Raw genomic sequence first — 6000 nt, forward strand, 5'->3', positions numbered from 1 at the left:
GGGCTTGGTCAGAATATGAAGGCACACTGACATTATTAAATAGTTAGGCTGGAGACAAATTGCAACAATAGTAACCCCCATTTTTGTAACGAAACTGCACACAGAAGGCAACTTACCCTACAATTATGATTAGCAAGGAAACTTTTTTTTTTAAATGTCGGTTCTCAAGGTAGCAATTAGCTTGATAAGCAAAGGCCCAGGTGCACCGTAAGGGCGGGTTTAGTAGGAGGGTTGGCCGACACCACAGGCCCAGGCTTTCCCCTCAGAAGCCTCGTCCTGTGGTCACCCTCCCGCCCCGGCCCCCGGCCCCTCCTTGGCGCACCTGCTCTGCTAACCAACAGCTAAACTGCTCAGTGCACCAGCGCCAAGATTCAAAACAGCTCGAGCTGGTCCCTGAAACCTTTCCTCAGCACCACCGCGAAGGCGGACCCAGAGAATCCACCCGCCCTGGAATCGGTGCCCAAAGTCCGCAGCCGAGGCCCTAGCTCCCCTGAAGCCTGGTTCCACACCCTGGTGATGCCCGGGCCTCCACTCCCTGCTCCAGGACCGGTTCCGGCTGGGAAGGGACACAGCAAGGGGGCGGCGCTGCAAGGCTCACCCTGTTCAAGGCATCGCTCGCCCAGCGCCTCGGTTGCTGCTAAGCAAAACCCGCTAGGCGGCAGCGGCGCGGCCCGCAAGTCAGTCGCACCTCAGTGACGTAAGGCCACGCCCTCGCGCGTTTCCTGGAGACGGAGTTCCACCCCCCTGCTGCCTTGAGAGGCTTCTGTGGCTCAAGGCTGCTGACACGCGCATGCAGGCAAAATACTCACATACATAAAAGTCAATAAAATAAAATAATTTTGTAAAAAAGGACAAAAAATGAAGAGGCAAGTCACAGACTTCGGAAAAGCAAAATATATTTAACAAAGGACTTTTAATTAGAATACACAATTTTTTTTAAGATTTATTTTATTTATTTTATGTGTATTAGTAACACTGTAGCTACTAATGGCCGTGAGCCATCATGTGTGTGGCTGCTGGGAATTGAACTCAGGACCTCTGCCGGCCCTTCTCGCTCCGGCATAATTCACTGTAGCTGTCGTTCAGACACACCAGAAGAGGGCGTCAGATCTCATTATGGAGAGAATACACAATTCTTAACCCTCAAAAAAAAAAAAAAAAAAAACCCACAATTTTTTTAAGTGGCCAAAGACTAGATGAGTCTTCTAGATTTATGGATAGCAAATAAGCACATGAAATAATGTCTGAGGTCATTATACAAATGAGAAGGAAAATTAATTATCAATACAATACCACAGTGGCTACAATGAAAAGAACTATATTAAATATTGATAAAGATGATGAACAACTAGAATTATAGATTCCTGTTGGGGATGTAAAACAATACAATCATTGTGGAAAGAGATTGTGGCCATTTCTTTATAACCTAAGCACAAACAATACAACCACATAATCCTGTCATTCTGTTTCTAGAATACATCCATATGAAGACTAGTACACCAGCATCAGATACCTGCTGAGCTTTGAATGAACATGGTCCCCATAGGCCCACAGGGAATGGCACCATTAGGAAGTGTGGCCTTGTTGGAATAGATAAGGCTTTGTTGGAGAAAATATGTCACTGGGGGTGGGCTTTGAGGTTTCAGTGCTTAGGCCAGGCCCAGTGTCGCTCTCCTCTTTCTGCTGCATGCTGATCCAGATGTGGAACTCCCACCCACCTACCTCCCCAGCATCATGTCTGCCTGTGTGCTGCCATGCTTCTCGCCATGACTATTATGGACTAAACCACTGAACTCTAAGCCAGCTCCAATTAATTGTTTTCTTTGGTAAGAGTTTCTGTGGTCATAGTGTCTCTTCACAGCAATAGGAACACGATGACACATATCAACAGGCGAATGGAAAATAACTGAAGTAAAGTAATGGAATATTACTCAGCAATAATAAAGGATACATGATTGACACACTTAACAATGTGGATGAATCTGAAATACTTAGGCTGAAAGAAGATGGACCTTCCAAAAAAAAAATTCTAGAATGGCCCCGCCCCCAGGAGTCTTAAGTGACAAAGTCCAATCAGTGGTTGCTTAGCCGATGGTGTCAGGTAGGAAATGGAGACTAGAGGTGGCTGACTCAACAGTAAAACACTTGTCTAACATTCTTAAGCCTTGGCTCAGACTCAAACACCAGTCCTCCAAACCTTCAAAGAGTAAGAAGGAACATTTTAGGGTGTTAGCTATGTTCACTGTCTTAGAGCATGACTCCACAGACATGAATGTAATATCAAAACTTCTCAAATTGTTCACCTTATTCATATATAGTTTGCCATATGCCAACTACATTCCCAAAAAGTTATGGGGGAAAGATAGTCTTCATTTTTTAAAGACTAATAGTTCTGTCTAATCTGAGCCCAGTCAGGAAAATCAGTCTCTATAAAGTACAGTTTTATGAAGTGGGGCCTGTATTTCTTTTTATAGTTAGCACTACAAAGACTGAAATAAAGGAGAGATTACAAAACCAAGATCATATAAGGAGATAGTTATGTTGACCAGTTTAGGCAGCTGCTGTTTAGCATAACAAGTTCTTTTTAAGTTTTCATGAACATAATGAAGAACCTAGAAGGTAAACAAAATAAGATCACGATTTTATTAATAAGTGTTACTCTAAACATATGTCTTAGTCACATTCTATTGCTGTGAAGAGACACCATGACCATGGCAGCTCTTATGAAAGAAAGTATTTAACCGGGGGCTGGCTTACAGTTTCTGAGGTTCAGTCCATGATCATCATGGCAAGGAGCAAGAGGGCATGCATGACACTGAAGAAGTAGCTGACAGCTACATCCTGACCCACAGGTTGACAGAGAAACACTGGGCCTGGGTTTCAAAGCTTCAAACTTCAAACCAGTGACACATTCCCTCTGTCAAGGCTACACCTCCTAGTCCTTCTAATCCTTTCAAATAGTGCCGCTCCCTGATGACTAAGCATTCAAATATAAGCGCCTGTGGGGGCCATTCTTATCCAAATCAACCACAAAGTATAAATGAGTAACCATCCTCTGTCATAAAGTTATTCTGTAGCAGGACAAGAATATGTTTTTCTTACATATAACAAAAGTGTTGAAATGTTTATAAGAAAGTAGATAGATAGATAGATAGATAGATAGATAGATAGATAGATAGATGGATCATAAGGATTATGGAAGTCTCCAAGTTCATCTTCCTATATGAAAGACTTTTTTTCTTCAATAAACAATGTAATTTGTCATGAGTATTCAGAGCTTCACAGTTTAGAAATTTTCCACTCAGTGATAATATGAGGATTGAATGTACTCACAGTGAATGCAGTCCCTTAGTGATACTCAGAAGCATTTGCCTTTTGAAATGTATATTTTTTTAGGAAGGTATGTCCTAGGACTCCTATCAGTTTGTAAGGTCACTGAACATCTGTGTCAGGACTGTGGGAACACTGTGGAAGACTGTGAGTGGCAAGCACTATCAACTTCCTGTATATAATTGATGAAACTTCGAATTTGACAGTGCTGACTAACAATCATCTGCTCTAACATTCCTTATAGATGAGGAAACAGAGATCCAGGGGTAAGACTTGATGCACCCAAGAACTACAGAGCAAGTGGATGAAAGTGGGTTAGCTTCCAGAGATCCCAGGCTACCACACTGTATTTCCCTTCACAGTATATAGTATCACCTTCAATTCTTCAAACACAGGAAAAACTAGTTATTTGTGGTTAAGATCAAATCTCTGGCTGGACAGTGGTGGCAACTTCTTTAATCCTAGCAAAGACAGGAGGGTCTCTGAGTTGAAGGCTAGACTGGTGTTCATAGTGAGTTCCAGGGCAGCCAGAGCTATCCAGAAGAACCCTGTCGTGGGGGGAAAACAACAACAAAATACCAAACCATCAAATCTCTGTCATCTTCTAGAATGCTGCTCTTGGTGTTTCTATATCCCAGTCCATCCTTTCTTTTGTCTGCTTCTACACTCTCATGTAAATCACTATGGGCACTCTGGTCTTCCCTTCGCCCTCAGATCTTACTCTCAAACCCTTTGGGAACTCATGCATTCTTAGCTTTCTTTTATGTATTGCCAACTTTTATGTTTCATTGGCAATCCAACCCTGCATTGCCATATTAACAGAGGGGAGCTCCTATAGGCATGAACAAACTGTAAGCGATGGCACCAGAAGTCAACGATTTTCACACCAAAGTGGTTTCAGGATCCAAGTGTCAGTGCTGACGTCAGCAATACCAACTGAAGAGATGGCTGTGCCCAGAGGACTCTGTGGTGGTGGGGAGAAGTGACATCAGTCTCCAGGAGAAAGGTGTCATCTGAGAGTAAGCACTGTGATCTCTAGGATGGTGACAGGGAAGCAGTGTGGAGTCTGGCAAGGTCAGTGGGCAGTGCCAGGAGGATGTAGGAGCTGTGTTCAGTGGAGTCAGTGGAACTGGCAACTAGAGGAAATAGTCATAGTGCTTAGTGAGAAATAGAAAAACCAGCAGAGATAGTTGGTGGGCTCTGTGGAAGGCACAGAATTGAGCAGAGCCAAATTAGGCCAAGGACAATGGGGAAAACTCAATACTACATGGATGAACCACATTGGCTCATGAGCATGTTGAGTAATATGCTTGTGGATAGTCTGGAGTGTTGGTACATTGCTCCAGGAACACCCTTCTGACTTTAGATAAACCAGAAGGGTTGGGCATCTGCTTTAACAGATCCAGGAGAAAGAAGACTATAGCATTGCCTCTAACACCATAGTCTGGGGAGAGGAAAATAAAGGAAGTCTAGCCATTTCAACAGGATAATTTCCTCTTCTCCTCCATGTTGTGTTAAATCAGCCAGTTACAACCCACCCACCCACCCACCCTGTTCCAGGGTCTCCAATGAAGCTATTCTGTTCACATAGCTGGTGACTTAAGCAGGATTCATAATGAGAAGTATACAATGGGAGTTAAAGATCCATTTATCAAACCTCATTAGTCAGTTCTGATTGACTCAAAATGAGATTCTTCCTCCACACAGATCCAAACCTCAGCTTAATACTGAACTCTTGTCATTCTGAGTGAGCATCATTGTGTTTTGGTTTATCTGCACTGGAAATCCCCATGCAGGGCAGACAAAGTCTTACTTCCATGTAAGTTAGGATCAGGTTCGACTCTTGTCTCTGACTTTATCTCTAATGCCTACCAGTTCCGTATACATAAATGTAACCCCCCCACAAAAAACAACAAAATTTTGCCCATGATTGTTCTTGATTACAGAGGTAAGTCAATGTCAACCCAGAGAGAAAAGGTCATGTTTAATAGTCTTAATTTCTCGTTTTGGTTAGTTGACAGCTGCATTCTGCACCAAGGGAAAGCCATCAAGACAAAATTTAGGTCAGCAGGAACAATTGGTTGTATAGAAAATATTTTTAGCACTCAATACTGGTCTCAAAGTTTCCACACACACATTCACTCATTCAGCATTTACTGAAAGCCTATCTTGTTTATTTTTACAGCAATGTATTTATTTTTATTAATATGTATGCAGTTCTATCTGCATGTATGTCTGTAGACCACCACATGCATGTCTAGTGCTGGAACCCCTGAAACTGGATTGGTGATGGTTGTGAGCTGCCATGTGGGTTCTGGGAACAGAACGTAGGTCTTTTTCAAGAGCAGTCAATGCTCTTAACACTGAGCCATCCCTCCATCCCTTTGAGAACTTACATATGTGGTATCTCTATGTATCTCCACAGATGTTAAGAATGAAAGGAAAGACTATGTATGCAATTATAACAACGCAAGGTGACATATGCTAGCATGGCAACATAATCAAACTGCACAAGGGAGCAAGAAGAATTCATTACTGTAGTAGGAGACAATCATCTAAAGTGGCTCTCCAAGCTCCCCACTTCTTGGTATGCATATGCCTCTCTTTCTATGAGTGCACTAAACATAGACGCTTACTTCTGACTTATTTATTATTGTTACCACTTCCAAG

The 6000-nt window shown here is 42.7% G+C and overlaps 1 protein-coding gene across 3 annotated transcripts in view; it reads right to left on the reverse strand.

Annotated features, from left to right (window-relative positions):
* Rnf141 (ring finger protein 141) overlaps positions 1–702 on the reverse strand; it is a 29450-nt gene extending 28748 nt beyond the window's left edge. The window contains exon 1 of one of the 3 annotated variants that reach the window (XM_031387868.1): positions 599–702. The gene's annotated coding sequence lies outside the window, so the exon portion shown is untranslated. Of the gene's footprint in view, positions 1–116; positions 547–598 lie in introns of those variants that run through there. The other 2 variants (XM_031387869.1, XM_031387871.1) reach the window with 2 other exon arrangements.
* Positions 703–6000: the final 5298 nt, after the last annotated feature.

Source organism: Mastomys coucha, unplaced genomic scaffold, assembly GCF_008632895.1.
Source record: "Mastomys coucha isolate ucsf_1 unplaced genomic scaffold, UCSF_Mcou_1 pScaffold21, whole genome shotgun sequence".
Lineage (NCBI taxonomy): Eukaryota > Metazoa > Chordata > Mammalia > Rodentia > Muridae > Mastomys > Mastomys coucha.